This window comes from Pinus tabuliformis, chromosome 7, assembly GCF_031772625.1.
Source record: "Pinus tabuliformis cultivar Carrire ecotype Pingquan chromosome 7, CPIR1, whole genome shotgun sequence".
Classification (NCBI taxonomy): domain Eukaryota; kingdom Viridiplantae; phylum Streptophyta; class Pinopsida; order Pinales; family Pinaceae; genus Pinus; species Pinus tabuliformis.
Window position 1 is genome coordinate 1,366,154,664 of NC_142293.1, and position 24,361 is coordinate 1,366,179,024.

Sequence of the window (24,361 nt, forward strand, 5' to 3'; positions counted from 1 at the left end):
TGTATACTATGGATTCGATCTACACGGGAAAGGAAATTTCCTACGCACGAGTTATGAGAATCATTCTGAGGTCTGAGGCTTTGGAAGTGTCTCATGGTAACTTTCCTCTAGTTTTTCATAATGGACTTTTCCTATTACACAGCCTCTGTATTGGTCGTCCTCCTACTCCTATACACATTGATATTGACCAAATTGAATTGGGTTTTTTTGGAGATAACAGGGAAATTTGTGGCCAATTGAATTGGGTTTTTTTGGAGATAACAAGTAAATTTGTGGCCAGCGTTTGATGAGATTGGGGCTTGAAGTTTCTACATTTTGGATGTTAGTGACGAAGATCTTGAAGCAGCCCTCATGGAGGATTTTTACAGTCACCTGGGGAAGAAGATCTCGAGGGACTCGAATGTAAGAGCTAAGCAATGTGGCGAAATACCCATAGATTTCACTTCCTGTGGCATTGGTGGCCTCAAGTAGTGATGCCCGGATGGTGGAAGCAGTAGCAGCAGTGGAGACGACCATTGGCACTGCCCCATCCAGCTCGGCAGAACAAGAGGTGGAGAAACATAAACAGGACAAGGAGCAGCCGAGGAAGAGCAAGAAAAGGTGTTTTGAGTGCAAAAGGCAGGCACCGTCTGACAGGCTTTAAGTGTCGCTGTGGTGACCTTTTCTGCGCTCAGCGTAGGTATTTTGATATGCATGACTGCTCTTTTTACTACAAGACTGGTCAAGGATTTCTTTGATGGCAAAGAGCCAAACAAGGGTGTAAACCCTGATGAGGCCGTATCATTTGGTGCAGTAGTGCAAGGTAGCATTCTTAGTGGAGAAGGTGGAGAAGAAACTTAAGTTAAAGTAGGTCCACAGTTTCTTCATTTTATACTGTTCAGATCTGAACAAATTTTTAGTTTTTTATCCAGCAATTTGAAATCTTTTTTCCCTTATTTATGTGTAGAAATACTTTTACTGGATATGGCTCCTCTAACCTTGGGTATTGAGACTGTTGGTGGAGTGACAAAAAAGCTAATTCCAAGGAAAAATGTTATTCCTACAAAGAAGTCTCAGGTGTTTACAACCTATCAGGACCTACAGACAACCATGTCAATTCAGGTTGGTCTAAAATCTTTTCTATCGTTCTTCTAAAAACTACGTGATGGGTTATTTCAATTTTTACAATAGCACGAGCTTATGGAGGATGATTGACTCAGTCATTTTCCCTTGCAGGTCTTCGAAGGTGAACGAAGTTTAAGAAAATATTGTAGAGGACTTGGGAGATTTGAGCTCTCTGGAATTCCTCTGGCTCAAAGGTTTTTTTCTATTCCTTTGTTCATGTTTCTATTTTTGGTGAGTCGAGTCTGGTGGACCAGAGAATCAAACCTGTAATATGTTGGTAGGGGAGTTCCTCAAATTGAAGTTACATTTGAAGTGGATGCCAATGGTATCTTGAATGTTAAAGCAGAGGATAAGGGCACTGAAAAATATGAGAAAATCACCATCACAAATGACAAAGGAAGATTGCGCCAAGAGGAAATTGAAAGAATGGTGAGAGAGGCCGAAGAGTTCGCAGAGGAGGACAAAAATGTCGAGGAACGTATTGGTGCCCGTAACGGTTTGGAAACATATGTTTATAATATGAAAAACACAATTAATGACAAGGAAAAGCTTCCTGAAAAAATCGACTCCAATGATAAGGAGAAAATAGATGCAGCATTGAAGGAGGCTTTCGAATGGTTGGACAAGAACCAGTCAGCCAAGAAGGAAGATTACGAGGAGAAGCTCAAGGAAGTGGAGTATGTTTGCAACCCTCTTGTGACCAAAGTTTATCAGCAGTTTATCAACAATTAGGGGGATCCTCCTCTGAAGGAGACACTGATGATGATGATTCCAATGACGAACTTTAAATGGGTGTTTTTGTTGTTGGATTTTGGTTTTGAGCAATATAAAACACTGTAGCTTGTAGGATGAAATTTGTGGCTACAGAAAGCGCAAATAGTGTAGGATGAAATTGATTCTGCAGAAAACAAATATTATCGATTTATTTTATATGTTAAGACTAATGTAATAGTTGAACATTCAGACCAGTAAATCACCTATTAAAGGATGAGAAATTTGGCATCAAGATAATGCCAACAATTTCACACCTATTGGTGATGTGGTGTACTTGGTATTGTGGTGTACTTGGTGGAAAGGAATTCACTTGAGCTCTTTTTTGGAAAGGAACTATTTTGAGCTCTTCTTTATGTGAATACTCATTTTTGGTATAATGATATTTTGTTCAATTTGTTGTTGCAATTTTGGCCATTTGATTGTCTGATTTTATGTTTCTGAATTTCCATTCAAAAGAATGCAACAACCTGTGTTTTTAGTTTTTTGGAATCTATGGAAAGAATGTAGTGGGTTCAATGCAACAATCTGTGTTTTTGACTTTTTGGAATCTATGGAAAGAATGCAGGGGGTTCAGTGTGAGCTAATTTACATATTATATTTGCTTTCGTTATGGGCTAATTTACATATCATATTTTTATTCGGCCATCATAAGTACATTGTGAGAATTAACAAAGAACAAACCATAGTAGTGTAGTATGTCTCTAAAACCATTTGGCTTCTATAGGTCTCTAAGACCATTTAGCAAGAGTTGAAGACTAATTTTCCCCACAGAAATACTATTATGCTGGAAGTTATTATGTTGTTCAAGGTGATCAGTCAATAATGAAGGTATTATGTTGTTGTCTGCTGGAAGGTATTATCTTGTTCAAGGTGATCAGTCAACAACGATGAACGATATGATGAACGATGTGTGCTTCAAAATATCCATTAAGCTCTCAAATTTGGAAACCAATGTACAAATGCGTTCCTTGTCCAACTTAAAAAACCTTTACAATTTTTCTAGTTTAAAAAACATCCATAGCTCTCAGCTCTCACACTTGGAAACCAAAACCAGCTCACACTTGGAAACCAAAACCAATGTACAAATGTGTTCCTTGTCCAATTTAAAAAACCTGTACAATTTTTCCAATTTAAAAAACAAAACCAATGTACAAATGCGTTCCTTGTCCAATATAAAATACATGTCCAATTTAAAAAACTTCTACAATTTTTCCAATTTAAAAAACAAAACCAATGTACAAATGTGTTCCTTGTCCAATCTAAAAAACAACCTATCGGTATGTTTTGCACTTTTTGGGGCAAGGGCAATTGCAAGTAATAATTAGTTAGGCGAGTCTACCTTTTTTGTTGTGTTGGTTACATCTGTCATTGTTGTGTTGTGCTGGTTATATCTGTCATAGTTATGTTGTGCTGGTTACATCTGTTAGTTCATCGTGTACCTAAACAATTATTGTAATATAATGGATTAATTTCAATTAAAATTTACAATTTTATATTTATTATATTTGATGGAAAAAAACATTTTTATAACTTATAATTATAATGGATTAATTTCAATTAAAATTTACAATTTTATATTTATTATATTTAATGAAAAAACACATTTTTAAAATAATTATAAAAAATAAATATCATATAATTCAATATAAAAAATTAAATTTCTTAAAAAATATAATGTACTTAAATTAATTTTAAATACACACTATTATATATAATACTAACATAATAATAATATCTAAAAATATATTATAAAAATTTAATAGCATTTATTATATTCTCTTATATATATATATATATATATATATATATATATTAAATGGATAGTTCAACTTATGATTTTCAATTTAAAATTAAAGATTTTAATTTCATACAATCAATGCAAATGTTTGAGTTCATGTTTTATTGATGATGATGAGATGTTAGACTTTAAGCTTCTCTAATTAATTCTATGTTTTTCATTTGATTTGGTTGTGTTGCTGCTTTTTTTTAAAGTAAGATGTTTAGGAAAAGTAGAATTTCTTTTTAGCTTATTTTTTATTTTATTTTATTTAACATGTCTCTAAAATTAGATTCTTATTTTTATATAGTTTATTAAAAAAATTTATTTAAATTTAAAAGTATATAAATGATTAATATTAATATTTTCTTTTCTTTTATTTATAAATACTAATATGAAAAAATTAATTTGATATATCAATTTGAATAGTTAAATAGTATAAATTATAAATAAAATCTTCTATTGTTTAGCAAGTTTTTTTCCTTGTGCTAAATTCTGTCATGTTGATATTTCCAATGTTTGATTTATTATTAAAAAATAATTTTAATTTGGGTGAAAAAAATGTGTTCCTATTATGTTAAAATTTCCAACACTTAATCATAAATAGTAATTTTTAATTTTTATGGTTTCGGATTTATTTAATTCAATTAGAATTTTTTATTTTATTTTTTGTAACATATAAATATAATTTTTTTATTGGGTTATACATATATATTCCCACATAATTTTGATTAATTTGAATTTAATTTGGCAAATTTATTGACTTGACTTATTTTGAATGATTGATTGGATTTTATTATATAAATAATCGAGAGAAACAAAAAATGGTAATTTGTGTAATTTTGATTAAGGATTTATTTTATTTTAGGCAATTTATTAATTAGGTTTAGTTTGAATGATTGAATTATTATAACATTTATTATTTTAAACCAAAATACAATTATTTCAATCAACATATCTACCGGTCTCTCTTTGCACCTCTTGGGCAATTGCTAGTATAAATTTGGGCCAGAATTTGATAAAATTTGGTAGATTTTTTTGTAAATTCAAATTATAGCTGTAAAACTTCAGGATTTGAAGTGTTTGAAATTTTTGATGGTGCTGAATTTATTTTCTTTATCAAAAATATAATTAAATACTTAAGATTTTTAAAATTTTCTTATCCAAATTCAAGAATGGCTATAATAAATATAAATATAAATATAAATATATATAATTGTAATGATGCGACAGAAAGCGCAAGATACCGTTGGATTGACCAATCCAAACAATATGATCCGACAATGTACGCATGGATGGTTTGTCGCTTGTATATGCTATGTTACTTTACGAATTAGGGAAATTTATTTGAGTCGTGGAGGGAAGACGCAGCCAGTGATTTTACAGTTTGATGATGCCTCAACCTGGACCTTCATGTTTACATGTTTTCTGCTTGTGGAAGACGAAACATGTGCTATTAACGTTTCTCAAAATCATTCCGGGCGGATCAACTCTCAAGGCTGCGCGTCCGCTGTCCCATTGCTTACTCCAATGCCCGTGGATGCCCTAGAATATGCTCCGATCATCATACTGTTGCATGCACGGGAATATGCTTCGATTATCATATTAATATTAATAATGATGTTTTGTTTATGGCACTATGTTTCAAATTTTATTTAACATTTTTTTTTGTAAGGTTTAACAGGAAGTTCTTCTATAGAGTCTCATTCTTGCTGAATTTTAAAATTTTTATATCTAACTTACTCACTTTTAAATATACTTTACTCTTGGTGTTATATTTTTTATATCCAACTTATTCATTATTAAATATGTTTTTCTGAGCAGTAGTTTAAACAGATTGTTTTTTCCTCTGAAAATAACTATGTTGCAGGAGTTTCTCGTACGTGGATACTTTGGATACGTGGCGACGAAGGGGCAACAATATTAAAATTTAAAATTTAATATATATATTTTTTTAAAGTGTAAAGATTAAATGTACATATCACATTAAATTTTTAAATGATTCATCATTCAAGAGATAATCATAAAAAGTTAAAACTAAAATTAAAAGCCACTTAAAATCATATTGATGTTCATATTAGAAAAAAACTTAAAAATGCAAAAGCCTAAAGTAATACATAATTCAAAATGCCCAATAACCAAAATATAGTAACAAAAATACAAAGCTTATGGTCATATAGTAAAATCTTCAATATAAAGGAGATCCTTATAAGCTTCCTCACGAGGTAATGGATCAATGTCATCATCATCATCATCATCATTAGATGCAACAATGTCATCTAAAGGTATGCCAATTAATCCTGCATTTGGTAAAGGATTATCATCATCATCATCAATTTGGGTAGCATCTTTAGCATTCACATCCCATCTTGCAGTAGGTCCTTCTAAATATTCAGGTAGCTTCCTTGAACAAAGTCGAAGACTACTATGCACATAAACAAGTTTCTCTGCTCTCTTAGAGGTAAGTCTATTCCTCTTAATAGAGTGTATGAAACTATAAGTGGACCAATTCCTTTCAGCAGTTGAGGAACTAGCAACCTAAGATATCAAGCGTGAAGCAAGATTTCGGAGCTTTGGGACCTGCCCCCCATACATTCTCCACCATCCAAGGGGTTTCTTCTGAGCATAATTCTTGATGTCCCTCTTTGCATCTTGGCTGAATAAAGGATGGCTTAATGTATTAAAATCAATAAATTGCTCATCACACTTGCTTCATCAACAATATACATCTTAGTTATAGCATCAAGAAACCCTTGTTTTACCTCTTCATCGTCAATAGGAAGAATTATATTTGGTCTTTCCATATAGCACTCTGGATTAAGGGCATATGTAGCCATGTGAAGGGAGGTATTGAGTTTAAGCCATCTTTTCGCTATCAACTTAGGATTTCATGGAAAAACTCCGAAGAAGGGTTTCTTTGGCGAATGATGTGTTTTACCTTGCCCACCATGGTATCAATACATTCATATATTTCTCCAAGAGAAGGAGAATCTGAATTAGCATATCTGATCAACTCTACAATTGGAGCTGTGAAAGAGACAACATATCTACAATTAGCCCACCAATCCTCATTAAGGGACATTTCTCTTATCTTCTTCGCTTGAGGTGACTTAGACTTAGTCCATGCATTCCACTATGAAGAAACAACAGTGGCTTGTAAAGATACATAGACTTCAACCATGCGCTCAAGCAAAATAAAATATGTGGCATATCTTGTTTCTGCAGGTTTTAAAAAATTCTTATTTGAATACATCATGTAAATTTCCAAGGAAGCATGGTGGTTGCAGATGAACATTTGTGCCTCCCTCGCATCTGAAATGATTTTTGCAATCCACTGTATTTTACCAATGTCTTTTAAGAGATTGTTAAGGGCATGTACACAACAAGGAGTTCAAAAGATATGCACGTATCAACTTTGGATGATCAATCCTGCTACTTTACAAATAGGTGTTGCATCTGTGATGACATGTACCACATTTGAAGGACCAACCTCATCAATTGCATCCTTCCAACATTTCAAAAATGAAAGTAGCATCCTTAATTTTACCACTACAATCAATTGCTTTTAAAAAATAAGGCCCTTCTGGTGATGTGACAATAATATTCAACAAAGGTCTTCGTTGAATATCTGTCCAACCATCCATGACAATTGAACAACCTGAATGAACCCAAGATTGTTTGAGGTCCTACATAAGTTCATGCATTCTTGTCACCCCTCTATCTAATAATGAAGTCCTCATTTTGTTGTACCCCGAGGGTGCATATCCTATCCCTGCAGCAATGATTTTTCTCACCATTTCTTTATAGTATGGTGAACGAGTGGCATTAAATGGCATTCCATTTTCAATAAAAAAATCTATTGTGGCATCATCTGCTTCATCCCTATTCAAAACATTGTACATCTTTTGAATGGAGTCACTTACAATAGTCCTCTTAGTACTAGAACTTCCTTGATTAGTCTCAATTTGGATGTGACTTTGTTCATTCATACATTGGGATGAATCTTCATGTCTACCTCTCTTATTATTAGGAGATACAATGCTACTATCACATTCATTGTTTCCATTTGCTTTCAGGTGAAGCTTACTCATCTCCATTCTTTGTTCAAGGTTACATGTGCAACTCTTCACTCCTAATCCAAGTATGCCCAAAATATGATGCCATTCTCTTGTATAGCTATCCTTAAAAACATGGTCACACAAATTTAATTTCCATTCCTCACAACCCCTATTGTTTTTTGTCTTGTTTTGTGTTATTTTTTTCATGAACTTCATTAAGGGCTTCTTGGAAATGTTGCTTGACTTCTTGTGGGTATCTATTGTTGCCTCTACATTATGTTGTTGAAATTGTGGAGCTTGTGGAGGTAGTGGGGGTCTCATCCTACTGTTGTTGGTACCATATTCATTGCCCAACCCTCTATCCGTGGTATCAATACTAAAAATTTACATTAAAACACAAAAGAAAAAATAGAAATAGAACAAATAAATATATTTTACAATGTACATAAATGACAAAAAAAAAAAAAAATCACACTACTAGTATTTAATTCGCATATTGTGAGTTCTCATATTTAATGTTATTATATTAAGTATGTTATTATATTAAGTATATTTAATTTGCATATTTGTATTTAGTGTACATTAAAAATAAGGTTAATTGTTTATAAATATTTATTTATATTCTATAATCTAAATGTGTTATGAATTATTATTCATAAGGTGCTTTGAGTTAGTATATTAAATTTATTTTATTTCAAAAATTATTGTTTTATCAATGGAGGTTTTAATTTTTAAAATTTTAATCAATGGAAAACTGTAATTTTGGAAATGGTTATTTGACTGAATTATGGTGATGATATATATATATATTTGTAACTCCTAGAGCAAACATGTTATAATAGCGTGGTTCTTATTATTTTAGCTAATGTACAAAATTTTACATGGTAGTTTTATTCTAAATCATCAATTTTCATTTACAAGGTTTAAATCTACATAGAAATGAAATTATATCACACAGAGGTGGTCTTTAATCCAGATATACTGTACATGGGTCATGACATTATTTTATATAACCCTTTTGATTGTAACCATATGTTCAACTAATTCATCTAAATAAATACATGACTATAGAAATGACGACACACATATAATAATAACAGTGATGAGAATTGAAGGTTACCTAGAAGTGAAAATATCCTCACTCCCACTAATAAATAAAACCTCTTTGGGCCGCTTTTTCAATAAGGAATTAATAAGTTATTTAGATATGAGTGTTGAGAATTGAAGGTTACCCACAAGTGAAAATATCCTCACTCCCAGTAATAAATAAAACCTCTTTGGGCCACTTTTTCAATAAGGAATTAATAAGTTGTTTAGATATGAGTTTGGGTAGGAAGCTTGTTTGAATGGAAGGGAATATTATGTATATTTAAATAGCATATCATTACTGTTAGTCCATCACTAAACTACTAAATAAAATTATTTATAAATAATTACTAACTTTTATTTTTAAATCAATACAAAGTTAGTGATTAAGTTACTAACAATATAAATTATGAATAATATAAATTGCTTTCAATAACCATATTTATTTGAACATAAACTAGCAATTGCACCAACTGTTGCAATGGAAACGTCATAAGGCAGTAGGTTAGGAAAGAGTAGCATTAACGGTGAAAGGGACAACTACAACATCTGGAGAAAAAATCATAGATGTGGTTAATGCTCAAAACCAATTCAATAGTTTGAAACATTTTTAAAACATACAAAAGAGTAGGAAATAGTAGCATTAACACTGAAAGTGGCAACTGCAACATTTGTAGAAAAAATCATAGATGTGGTTAATACTCAAAACAAGTTCAACAAATTGAAACATTGTGAAAGCATACAAACTATTAAGAGCTTTGTTTCTCTGTTGTATAAGTCAAATAAAAAACAAAAGGGAAAAATAGAAAAAATCAGTAAATTGAAACCGTAATGCATGTCATCCTACAGTTGGAATCCTACACCATGTCATCGTACAGTTGGAATCTCATTGTTTTGCAGGATTTCATTTTCCATCCTCAATTGAGAGGAGAGGCAGCATTAGCAAATTCAATTCCTTCTAAGCCAACTTATTACATATGATAGATTTTGGCAATAAAATCCAAAATCAATTGTCCTAAATAAAGTTAGAAATTTTTTGAAATGACTTTCAATATCTCAAATTCCATTGACATAATGAGAGACCACTATTCCCAAAAGCAAAAACATAGATTTTTTTTCTGATGTAACAATATATTTTTGAAATAACATATGATAGATTTTGGCAATAAAAGCCAAAATAAATTGTCCTAAATAAAGTTAGAAAATTTTTGAAATGACTTTCAATATCTCAAATTCCATTGACATGATGAGAGACCACTATTCCCAAAAGCAAAAACATAGATTTTTTTCTGATGTAACAATCTATTTTTGAAATGACTTTCAGTATCTCAAATTCCATTGACATGATGAGAGACCGCTATTCCCAAGAACAAAAACATAGATTTTTTCTAATGTAACAATCTAGTTTGAGCATGTAGGATCAAATTTGATGAGATCTGGAATTTCATGGAATGCATTTTAAAACACCACACAAATGGAACTTCTATAGTTCTATAGTACATGAGCTTCTTAAGTTTTTATTTATTTATCTTCTTAAGTTTTTATTTATTTTATAAGTATCTATATAGTAAATTGAGAGTAAATGTAAAATGGAGTTGAAACTCCATAGTTAAGAGTATTGTTACATGTTTTAGCAGTTGTCTATAACGCGACTTTTTGAAAGCCTTTCCGGCGGGTTTTTCCGGTCAAAATCCGGCAGCAATTTATTGGAATCGCAAGTTTGATAGCTAGTTTCTGCACAATCAAAGCGTCCCAGGGGGTTTTCAGGGTGCTGAATCCAAATATGCAGTTAAAAAACCATTTTAACTGCAACAAATCATGATTTAATCTCAATTTCTTCCGCCAGATTCCGTCACCAGAATCTCCAAAAAGTCGCATTATAGACAACTCCCATGTTTTATATATATGTTTCACTTATATATTATTATTTTCTAATTAATAATAATAATGGGTTTTTATTTATTTTATAAGTATATATATAGTAAATTGAGAGTAAATATAAAATGGAATTGAAACTCCATAGCTAAGAGTATTTCTACATGTATATATATATATATATATAAACTCACGGATCCAATTATTATATATATATATATATATATATATATATATATATTATTTTTTTAATTTTTATTATTTATTTGAATTTTTATCTTGACTATTAATAAACGATTAGTTATTTTTTCATTATTATTATTAATATTTAATTTTGATCTAAACATTATTTTTATTTTAGTGTTATAATTATTTAGGTTTGAACTAAATAATTTTATTTAAGTTTTATCATTTATTATTTTTAATTTTTTGGAATTAATTGTTTTGATGATTTTACTATATTGATTTTATTAATTGTTTTGATTATATTTATTCAAGTTTGACCATTTATTATTTTTATTTTTTTAGAATTAATTGTTTTGATTATTTTATTATATTGATTTTATTAATTGTTTTGATTATATAGGTTTGACATAAATATTATTTTTATTTTTAGATATTCATTTGTTTTGATATCACTACAATTCTAGGGATACTCAATTATAGTTCAATTCTTCAATAACAACAATTGCTATTACATACACTTTTTCCAATCTAAACATAGTTACACAATTTAAATAGAACAATAACATTGGAAAAAGTTAAATGGATGGTGGAAAATTTATTTTGGATTTTTAGAAAACAATTATAAATAAAAATATTTTGTACATGGAATTAAAAAAACTTCCTTTTGACATTCTCATTGCTTTGGCTATTTTAAATGGATGAAAATTTAAAGATAACATTGTTTAAATGAAATTAACTTACATTACTCTCATTGAAATTAGATATTAGTTAATTCCATAATACATTAAAATGAAAATATATCACGTTTTAAGAGATTTTTAATTGACTTAATTTACATTATTCATATAGAGAATTAACTTACATCACTATCATTGAAATTAGATATTCCTTAATTCCAAAATACATTAAAATGGAAATATGTCACCTTTCTAAGAGATTTTTAATTTACTTAATTTACATTATTCATATTGGAGCAGATTAGATGGAACGGGATTTCACTGGTCTTAACTCTAAATATCACTTTAATGGAAGAGAATGAGAATAAATATGAATATCATTTTAACTCTAAATATCACTTTACTAGTCTTAATTCTAAATATCACTTTAGTGGAAGATAATGAGAATAAATGTGGATATCACTTTAACTCTAAATATCACTTTAATGGAAGCGAATAAGAATAAATGTGAATATCACTTTAATAGAAGAGAATAAGAATAAATGTTTAAGCATAGGTAGAAATGAAATCTTAATGCAAAATAGAGAAATCATAACAATAAGAGAACATTTCATTTCTGGTTCATTTTATTAAAGATTTAGCAGATTGTATGTTTCAAGAATAGATTGAATAACAAAAGTAAAGTAAGATTTGTACAAAACCCAGTTTGAAAAACAAAGTACATAAAAATATAAAAGTACATTTTTCATAGAAGATTGTTATGAAATCGAATGCACATAAAGTTATAAAAATAGAAGATTGTGTAACAATATATGCTTTTCATTAAAGGCAACCATCATGACAGTTTTTTTTTTATTATTATGATAAAGGTGCATAAAGTTATAAAGATAGCTGTGCTTTTCATTAATGGCAATCATCATGACAGTTTTTATTATTATTATTATTATGATAGAGTTTTCTGTATTTTGGTGTGTTACAAATATAGTGATAGCCCAGATGTGCTTTTCATTGATGGCAACCATCATGACAGTTTTTGTTTGTTTTTTATTTTATTTTTTATTATAGAGTTTTCTGTATTTTGGTGTGTTACAAACATAGTGATAGCCCCGACGCTTTATTCACTTTATTCAAGGGATTTTAGTAAGGAAACTTGTATTTAAGGATTTTAGTAATTTGTATTTCAGGATTTTTTTAAGGGAAATTTTAAACCAGCAAATAAAATTTTAAGTCAAACCCAATTAACTATCTCCTTACCATAGTTACCAAGTTTAAATTCGATTCAATACAAAAAAAAATTAAATACTTAAAATTCAATATTGTAAAACTTCAGAAGTAAACATCATACAGATACTTAAATAAATTGTTTTACCAAAATTTTAAAATTATTAAATCTACAATATAATATTGAACCAAATTTTCAATATTTTTTTTAATCACTTTTTTCTCTAATATATTTTTATTTAAATTTAGTGAATATAAACACATAATCTATTTTAAACATTATAATATAATAATTTTTTAAATTATTAATAATTGTTTTTATCACTTTTTTTGGTTTAATCTATATATATATATATATTGTTTTGCAACCTATCATCTATTTTATCACTTCGATTGACCATCCGATTTTATTAAAAACTTTCTTGAGAAATTCACTTTGCAAATCCTAAACCATAAGTCTTTACTGATTTTATTTTACCTTGCGAAAATCCATTTTATAAAAAGTCAAAGGGGGTTACCCCAACCAACTTTACCATTCATTAAGAGGTAAGCTGCCATCTCATCGAAGAGCAGATGGTACCATAAATCTGTAATTCTGATTGGAAATCGGCTCCACTGTGCCTCTAAGAGAATATGCTAAATCTAATTCCTTTGATGGAAAGTTATATGTAATTTCATGGATGGGAAAGGGTTTATGAAGAGCAGATGAGCACGTGGAAAACTGTTGAGCTCTCCTGTAAACTAAATATGTTGTACCAAACCTCGAATGGGCGATTTAATTCAGGAACCGAATCAAATCTCGGTATTTTCGAATTTTTTCTTCCAATTTCACCGAATTTAGTAACTATGCTACTTACTGGTTTAATTGTGTTTTCTTTATGAAAACAATCAAAAGATGCTACCACCAAAACACATTACATTAAAACTGCACCACCAAGAAAATGAAATTTAACGGAAAAAAAAGAAATGCATTACATTCAATGACCTCCTGCAAGTAAATGAAGTTCAACAAAAAAGAAACACATCACATTCAGCAGCTACAGTAGACCATCAAAAGATGCTAAATAATTTTTTAAGAAACACATTACATTGAAACTGCACTAACAAGAAAATAAAGTTCAACAGAAAAATGAAAAGCATTGTGTAACATCCCTAAATAACTCGGTGTATACACAATCCCTAATTAACTCGGTGTAAAACTACATAGTTGAGTAAATAGTAATTCTTTTAAAAGATTACGAATTAGTTATAAAACTAATTCTTGGTACTTCCTCTTTTTCTCCAATAATTTATGTTTCAAACGTGCCACTCTTCTCATAGATATACTTTTCCGCATCTTATAACTATGGATCGGCCAATGCCCTAATAGAAATACGGGAGAGGAGGAGGAAATCAGTACAGCTTCCGAAAACAAAGTTGGTTACCAGTTATTTTGGGGACGAAGTGGCAAACAAATCATTAATTCTTTGCAGTGAAGAAATTTGAGGTTGTTTTTCAAGTAATAAATCTTCCATGTTGTACCCAAAAAACGGTTTCTAGATTCCGATTTCCTCTGTTTTACTTGATGGTAAATCATTGAATAAGGAGGGTGGTAGCTTATTGGAGATCTGGGGGAAAGCATGTTTGCTTCATGGTGGTGACAGAAAACTGTACACATAATCACTCGAATGGGTGACAGAAGATTTAACAGCGAGGAAGTCAGATAAGGATTGATGATTGTTCAGGATTCACTGGCACAAGGAGCCAATATTTGATTCAGGCACAATGATTCCAAACACTATGAATCATGGTACATTGACACACATGATGCTGAAGGCGTTTTCATGGAGATTCTGCTATTAAACTAAAGAGATTAGCTATGCCACGCATGGTGATGGAGGCAAGGAGGCTGCCAGTGATAAGGATAATGCATGCAGCGGAAGCGTGTGGGATCCTGATGCAAGAAGAGGAGAAAAGCGCAGAAGTGTGAAAGAGACACTGTTATGAAAGACTCTAGAGCTCTTTGGTCAACGGAGTCTATCTAAAACTAAATATTCAGAAAAGAGAACGACCTTGTGTTGTTACTGTCCTGAAAACTATTCTGAGCGTGCAGCAAACTCGGAGGAGGTGCAGTGAACCACTGATCTCATTGGCAGTGGTTGGGTGGAGCTTTGCATTCATGATGGTTTGGCGGTCCAATGGAGTCTTGCAAAACAGATGAGTATTAGTTTAGCAGGAATTAGTTGTTCAATTTATAATTGTCAAGTCTGTGGTTACTTATTAGTATTGCATTTTAAAAAGTGTTGGATATGATGGACATTCAGTTTGTGTGTTGTTACCAAAACAAAAGAAAAACCGAATGTGAATGTGAGATGATTGTTAAATTAATAAGTGAGTTTTTGAAGCAGAAGAAATGGTAAACCACTCTACAGGGTACGGGGTTAGATTCTAGGCCAAGTTGACGGGGTCAACGACTATGAATCAATCCAAATCCCTTACCATCAGAGGGATTGTATCATTTATCCGTGATACATATGCTGTTATGAAAGTAACCAGGGATAAACTAATTAATAGTTATCATGCAGAAAAGCATGGACCTCTCGAGAATACTCGTATTAATCTAGGTTAACAGTTGGTGAAGGGAGAAACTAAGCGTTAGTCTCCCAAACCAAGTTGATACCAACAGTGAAGAGCAATCCCTCAGACCGTTTTGGAATTGTAACTACTACATCTAAACATAAATTACTTTCTTATCATCAATACGAAAGGAAGCTTCTTAAATATGTAACCAGCACATCGAATGCATATTCGAGAAATTACATCTGTTGAACGAAATAACAAGACCCATAAACGAGGTTGGTGTAAATGTAACCATACGATAACGAAAAACAGAAAGAAAGAAACAAATGAACAAACGATGCTCTCTGCATCCTGAAGACGTATGCCGATTTATATACACTTAAATTAATGGTTAGATCTCTTAAAGAGAAATATGCATTAGTGTGAACAAGCATTGTGAAAAGTAGAACAAGAATTTACTTGAATATATGTACCAGTTAATTAGTATGTTATGCTTGCTCATGCAGATGAGTAGATGTTAAAAGATCTCTTTAGAGGTTGCTTATTGATTATTAATATGATATCTAATCTTGTTGCCAAGCTTGTTGACAACTACATTGACAGGAAACGATGGCGGATGGTGCCAAAGGCAAGTGATGTTTGACCTTGTGGCAGGAAAAGGTTTAATGGACCATGCAGATGAGTTTGAGTAGCAGGATCGTACTTTGCTAGAACAATCATGCCACAAGGAATGTTGTATGTGGCGGTATGTAAGTAAAAGATTACATGGAAACTGTATTAGCTTTTAGCTAGTTATGTGACAACTTAATGATAATTCATTGTAATGATTTTATGACAATGGTTAAGGGATGGAATCCCTTATAAGCCATTGAGTGAGGGGTGAAAACCCTCACGAGCGTTTAATAATAAGATTAAACGTTTGCTGGTTTTCACCCTACGGGGTTTCCAGGGTATATCGGTGTTCAATGGTGTGATTGCCTTTTGTGTCAGTTTGATGATGATGAATCCTTGATGTTGATGGTTCTTTATTTGATGGCATAATCATAATGTCCAAGTATGTGATTAACTAATATGGTTAAGGAAATCATGAATTGGATGCAAGGATTCATGAGACGGTTTATGTTATTACACTACCACAGTGGTGGTTAATGGTTAAACAACTTACTGTCTTCTATTGCAATTTACTTGATGTGCTAATGAACATTATATCTAATGGTTAAAGATGAATTGTGGAGTTGTGAATTGGATAATTACTTGTGGGTAATTTGTATAAAAATTTCTAACTCCCTACCTTTTACATGCTAGGTTACCGGGGTATATTACACATTGCATTCAAGGGGCTCCTGCAAGTAAACGAAGTTGAACACAAAAAGAAACACATAGAATTTAGCGGCTCCAGCAGATATGTGGAGATCAACACAGAAATAAGCCTAGTTCACACAAATAGTTGCATGGAAAAATTTACAAAGACAGTATACTAAATAAGAAAATAAATGAAAAAATATTCTCTCTTATGCAAGGAGAAAATCAAGTACATAATACCAATTCTGCAAACTATAATATATAAAGTATAACCCACAAGAATCAAATAATAGCAGAGTGTAAATAGACTAAAATTACGCTAGTGTTAAAAAATACTCAGAAGCATACTCAGAAAATCGCCTTGCCCTCCTCCATTACACAGGCAGTTTCAGGCTCAAGCTCACGCTCACGCTGTAAGGTTGCCGATGATAGACCATGTCCCGAGGGTAACTGTTTTATCGGAATAAAACTAATACCAAGGAGGATCACATTCAACGTTTGGCTCAGAGTCGCAACAGAGACCTGCAAATTGACCTTGTATATCAAGCATGCTCACGCTCACATTGTAAGGTTCCCGGTGACAGACCATGTCCCGAGGGTAACCGTTTTATTGGAATCAAACCGATACCAAGGAGGATCACATTCAATGTTTGCTGAGGGTCGCAATAGAGACCTGCAAATCGACCTTGTATGTTAAGCATTTGGCTCAGGGTCGCAACAAAGACCTGCAAATCGACCTTGTATATCATAGCTTGGTGCAAGAGAGATTAGTTTAGTAAGTTAGTTATTAGTTATTAGGTAGTTAGTTATCTAAATAAAAGAGATTGTGGATCTAATGGCTTAAAACATTTCAATCATCTAACATTTGATGAGATGGTGTAGAGAGTGACACAGTGATAGTCAGGGAAGTTGTTTTCAAAGGTAAACCCCTTATTGCGTAATTATCTTAAATTGCTTTCACTCTCATAAGATGAACAAAACTAAATAATGTTGTTTGGTCTGATAAATTTATAGCATCCATGTTTGCTAATATTTTAGTATGTTAAAAACCATTGTATGCATAAATTATAAGAAATCAATTTTCCCCCTAATATAAAGACAAAAATTCCTTCCACTTTGACGTCCAAGATGCATAGTAAATTGATTTTTAGGTACATGATTCGTACATAATATTGCCCACTGAATATCTATGGCTTTACTAAAACAAATTGGTTTGTATATTGTTGTGTTTAGTTAGCTAGCTGAATGATCTCATGCCGCATTTACTGAAATTTGATATAATTATAATAGAATGCAGAAAATTTGTCTGTATTTTGCAACTTATAATCTATGAAAACGTTTATGTGATTACAAAAAAATTAATTAGTAATCCATAGGCGCAAATTTTAAATCCCTAGATTCTTAGAGATAATGGAAACTGTATAGTTTTACACAATGCAATTTAAATAGTATATATACCACCCTATTTGGAATCTTTTTTAGTTTGAAGTTTCAGGAATTATATGGGAGTAATTTTCTCCGTTATTTTTTATACTGGGATCGTTATCTTTTATAATGTGATCTAATATAACAAGGACGAAGCAACTCAATAAACTATATTATTCACCAGAGCGTCTCAATAAACTACATAATATTCACTTGAAATGGTCTTCTCTTCAAATGCCACTATTGTTATTAGCAAGCAGCATGATTTACCACTTGATTATAAAATTAAAAAACTATTTGAGATATTTAGTAATTATCAATGTTTATAATGAAAATAGAAAATCACTTGATTATAAAATGAAAAACTATTTGAGATATAAATTATAATAGAACATTAAATAAATTACTTTTCTGTTTTATATTTATGAATATCTCTTCAACTTTCTTGAAGTAAAAAAAAACAACATGGACGTGCAGTGAAACTGATAGCTTTTTAACTAATAATTAACTCCAATAATTAACGTGTTAAAAATTACCAAAAACTCAGGGATATTATAGTTTCCTACAAGGTCAAAGGAATTGAAGAATTTAAGTCTCTTTCTCTAAGAAAGAATAATTTATAATGTCATGTGTTGGATGCCAGGTCATTTATGATAATTTTAATTTATGACATTTACGATAATTTTAATTTATGAATTTCAGGACACTTTTATTTTTTTCTCGTTTATTTGGAAAAGTTATTGAAATATAATAATTTTTTTTTCTCTCAAAAAGTTATTGCTATTCTCGTTCCGTGAGAAAATTTGCTAAAATATTTAGATTTAAATAAACATTGATTTAAATAGCTATCTTTTATGTAAATCTAAATAGCAATGAAGGGATATTATCATATTCCAAAATCTTAATATTGCTACAATGCGGAATTGGATTACAAATGGTGAAAAAAAAAATACAAAGTTAAGAAATATAAATGTTTTTTTTGTTTTAAGATATATTTTTTAATTAATTTTTTTAAAATTGTCACGGATATTTTGAAATTTTTATATCTAAATTATGTATTATTTAATTCTAAATCAAATTTCTAAAAAATCCATTAAATATATATAAACATATCGTGGAACCTGTATTTAAGTGGATATTTTGGAATTCTAAATCTAAATTATGTATTATATAATTCCAAATAAAAATTTTAAAAAAGCCATTAAATATAGGGAAACATATAGAGGGAACATGTATTCAAGTGTTAAGAATTTCTTCACTTGAACTTCATGGTGTTAGTATTAGCAGAATATTCATGAAATACAGAAATATATGGAAACATATGGGGAACCTGTATTCAAGTGTTAAGAATTTCTTCACGTGAATTTCACAGTGTTAGTATCAACAGAATATTCATGATCAAGTGTTAATAATTTCTTCACTTGAACTTCACGGTGTTAGTATTAATATAATATTCATGAAATAAAGAAATATGTGGAAACATACCGGAGAACCTGTATTGAAGTGTTAAGAATATCTTCACGTAAACTTCACGGTGTTAGTATTAGCAGAATATTCATGAAATATAGAAATATATATATTGGGTGTCCCTCTACTATTGAAAATGAATAATCAATTTTTAATTGAGAAACAATAATATAGTTTTAATCAGTTATGGAATATAATAATATGATATATGTTAGCAACTAATATAATAATATTCCATGCACATCAAAATGTAAAGACTCAAGAACACTTACATGCAGGTGGAAAGCAGTGAGCGAACAGGCAGGCCAACAAATTTTTGAATGGCTTACTCAGAACTCCTAACCAGTGAATACAACAACCTGCAAACAAAGTTGAATAGACTAATAGGCCATCACTGATGAATTGAGAGATAGTGATGGAAAATTATATAGAAAAACCCGTTAGTTTTGCCGCCAATTCCATTTTTGCCACCAATCGGAAATACGTTTGCCCCTGAAAACTATGCCTATTTCTCCACGGTTTTTTCGGGTACGCATGGATCAGGAACCTGTAGGAGTTTTGATCCATCGAGGAGCGTCTATTGACCTAAAACTCCCGATATAAGCTCCCACAGGCTCCCGATATAAGCTCCTACCTGAAACCAGCTCCAGAAACTGCTCAATTTACTGATAAAATCTCCCATAAAGCTCCAAAGCTCCAACAGAAGTTTCTGCTTTTTTTGAAACATTTCGTACCAGCTCCTAAGCTCCCAGGAGCTCCGAAAGTTGGGGTACCTGCTCTCCGATGACCGGGAGCGGTACCTGTGCAACATTCAAAAATAATTAGGCCGATAGGCCTTTCTTTGAATTAGTTCAATCATCTACACTTTTGTTTTCCTTTTAACACCTGGCACACACTTTGTAAAACACTTCTATGGTTAAACTTTAGACATGTCATTTTTTTTGCTACATGTATCCACGCACTGCCCGAGTTTTTCTAGTCACCAACTGCAATAACAATGAATTAGTTACAATAATAATGAAAGTAAGGAGCTGTAACTGATTTTTTCTCGTTGGTTTTAATGGGAAAAATTCTCTATGTGTTGGCTTCTATGTTCAGGGCCGTCTTTGCAAAACGAGATACCCAAAGGAAAGATTCTCTTGGAATTTCTATCACCGTGAATTGGCATTGGCAGGGACGCATCTGTTTGTAATTCTAGAGGCTTACACTGGTTTCTGGGTTCAGGGCTGTCTTTTCAAAACGAGATACCCAAAGGAAAGATTCTCTTGCAACTTTTGTCGCTAGGGAGGATTATGAGTGAATTGGCATTGGTAGGGACATATTTGTTTGTAGTTCTAGAGTCCTACACAGTTTTCATTTTTCCCTTCTCATTGCTGTCCACGACGGCCATGGTGTATACTATGGATTCGATCTACACGGGAAAGGAAATTTCCTACGCGCGAGTTATGAGAATCATTCTGAGGTTTGAGGCTTTGGAAGTGCCTCATGGTAACTCTCATGGTAACTTTCCTCTAGTTTTTTATAATGGACTTTTCCTATTACACGGCCTCTGTATTGGTCGTCCTCCTACTCCTATACACATTGATAATGACCAAATTGAATTGGGTTTTTCTGGAGATAACAGGGAAATTTGTGTCGAATTGAATTGGGTTTTTCTAGAGATAACAAGTAAATTTGTGGCTAGCGTTTGATGAGATTGGGGCTTGAAGTTTCTACATTTTGGATGTGAGTGACGGAGATCTTGAAGCAGCCCTCATGGAGGAATTTTACAGTCACCCGGGGAAGAAGATCTCGAGGGACTCAAATGTAAGAGCTAAGCAATGTGGCGAAATACCCATAGATTCCGCTTCCTGCGGCGTTGGTGCCCTCAAGTAGTGATGCCCGGATGGTGGAAGCAATAGTAGCAGTGGAGACGACCATTGGCACCGCCCCATCCAGCTCGGCAGAACAAGAGGTGGAGAAACATAAACAGGACAAGGAGCAGCCGAGGAAGAGCAAGAAAAGGTGTTTTGAGTGCAAAAGGCAGGCACCGTCTGACGGGCTTTAAGTGTTGCTGTGGTGACCTTTTCTGCACTCAGCACAGGTACTTTGATATGCATGACTGCTCTTTTTACTACAAGACCACCATCCGCCTCGCCATTCTCAAGGCCAATCCTATCGTGAAAGCCCCTTAAATCGATAAGATTTGATACGTTATTAAATCCATTTCTTTCTTTCTTGTTTTACTATTATTGTAGGGAGAATCCTTGGTGGCCATATCAACTACAATGCGTATATATATAAATCTATATTCAAGGGTGCTTTGTTCTTGAGCATATTGTGTTGTCATCGATGATACATTGCAGGAATATGATATGAATAATTTGACTCGGGGCTTTTCAATGGATGCTTTGCTTCTCAACGAATATGGATGTATTCTCCCTGTATTGTTTCATAGTAGCGGCCTTAATACAAAACCCTTTTGGACTTTTAGTAGTCTATTGCCATAAAGGCTATGGTGTTCATGGACCTTACTTATGGTGATGAAATCCTCTGTTTTAAGTTTTATGGGTTTTCACTCACCCACATGGGATGATGTTTTATGCTGAAGGGTGTTATTGGGGTGATGAAATCCTCTGTTTTAAGTTTTATGGGTTTTTAATCACCCATTGAAATACAATTTGAAGGTAGCATTCTGACTATTGACAATGGAGTTTTTGAGGTTTTGACTACAAATGGTGATACCCATCTTGGAGGTAATCTATCTGACAGTTGTACATTACGACGGTGGTTATCATTGACTTTTTTGGTTGTCTTTTGAGCTTTGAACTTATTGGGATGTACACTAATATGCAAGGTGAGGACTTTGACCAAAGGATAATGGAATATTTCATCAAATTGATCAAGAAAAAGCACGGAAAGGATATTAGTAAGGATAACAGAGCGTTGGGAAAACTAAGAAGGGAAGCTGAGCATGCTAAAAGAGCCTTGAGTATCCAACACCAGGTCGAGTAGAGATCGAGTCTCTCTTCGACGACATAGACTTTTCTGAGCCTCTTACTAGGGCTCGTTTTGAGGAGATGAACAATGACCCTTTTAGAAAAACCATGGGTCATGTTCAAAAGGCCATGGATGATGCTAGTCTAGAGAAGCATCAGATTGATGAGATTGTTTTTGTTGGTGGAAGTACCTATATTCTTAAAGTTCAGCAACTGCTCAAGGATTTCTTTGATGGCAAAGAGCCAAACAAGGGTGTAAACCCTGATGAGGCTGTTGCATTTGGTGCAGTAGTGCAAGGTATCATTCTTAGTGGAGAAGGTGGAGAAGGAACTAAAGGTAAAGTAGGTCCACAGTTTCTGCATTTTATACTGTTCAGATATGAACGAATTTTTAGTTTTTTATCCAGCAATTTGAAATCTTTTTGCCCTTATTTATGTGCAGAAATACTTTTACTGGATATGGCTCCTCTAACCTTGGGTATTGAGACTGTTGGTGGAGTGACGACAAAGCTAATTCCAAGGAACAATGTTATTCCTACAAAGAAGTCTCAGGTGTTTACAACCTATCAGGACCAACAGACAACCATGTCGATTTAGGTTGGTCTAAAATCTTTTCTATCGTTCTTCTAAAAACTACCTGATGGGTTATTTCAATTTTTACAATAGCACGAGCTTATGGAGGATGATTGACTCAGTCATTTTCCTTTGCAGGTCTTCGAAGGTGAACGAAGTTTAAGAAAATATTGTAGAGAACTTGGGAGATTTGAGCTCTTTGGAATTCCTCTGGCTCAAAGGTTTTTTTCTATTCCTTTGTTCATGTTTCTATTTTTGGTGAGTCGAGTCTGGTGGACCAGAGAATCAAACCTGTAATATGTTCGTAGGGGAGTTCCTCAAATTGAAGTTACATTTGAAGTGGATGCCAATGGTATCTTGAATGTTAAAGCAGAGGACAAGGGCACTGAAAAATATGAGAAAATCACCATCACAAATGACAAAGGAAGACTGCGCCAAGAGGAAATTGAAAGAATGGTGAGAGAGGCCGAAGAGTTCGCAGAGGAGGACAAAAATGTCAAGGAACGTATTGGTGCCCGTAACGGTTTGGAAACATATGTTTATAATATGAAAAACACAATTAATGACAAGGAAAAGCTTCCTGAAAAAATCGACTCCAATGATAAGGATAAAATAGATGCAGCATTGAAGGAGGCTTTCGAATGGTTGGACAAGAACCAGTGAGCCAAGAAGGAAGATTACGAGGAGAAGCTCAAGGAAGTGGAGTATGTTTGCAACCCTCTTGTGACCAAAGTTTATCAACAATCAGGGGGATCCTCCTCTGAAGGAGACACTGATGATGATGATTCCAATGACGAACTTTAAATGGGTGTTTTTGTTGTTGGATTTTGGTTTTGAGCAATATAAAACACTGTAGCTTGTAGGATGAAATTTGTGGCTACGAAAAGCGCAAATAGTGTAGGATGAAATTTCTTCTGCAGAAAACAAATATTATCGATTTATTTTATATGTTAAGACTAATGTAATAGTTGAACATTCAGACCAGTAAATCACCTATTAAAGGATAAGAAATTTGGCATCAAGATAATGCCAACAATTTCACACCTATTGGTGATGTGGTGTACTTGGTATTGTGGTGTACTTGGTGGAAAGGAATTCACTTGAGCTCTTTTTTGGAAAGGAACTATTTTGAGCTCTTCTTTATGTGAATACTCATTTTTGGTATAATGATATTTTGTTCAATTTGTTGTTGCAATTTTGGCCATTTGATTGTCTAATTTTATGTTTCTGAATTTCCATTCAAAAGAATGCAACAACCTGTGTTTTTAGTTTTTTGGAATCTATGAAAAGAATGTAGTG

At 32.4% G+C, this 24,361-nt stretch overlaps 2 pseudogenes; both read left to right on the top strand.

The window, feature by feature from the left end:
- The first annotated feature begins 693 nt into the window (after positions 1–693).
- Positions 694–1,893, top strand: LOC149252682 (luminal-binding protein 1-like; annotated as a pseudogene).
- A 20,277-nt stretch (positions 1,894–22,170) lies between these two features.
- On the top strand, positions 22,171–23,896 carry LOC149252683 (luminal-binding protein-like; annotated as a pseudogene).
- Positions 23,897–24,361: the final 465 nt, after the last annotated feature.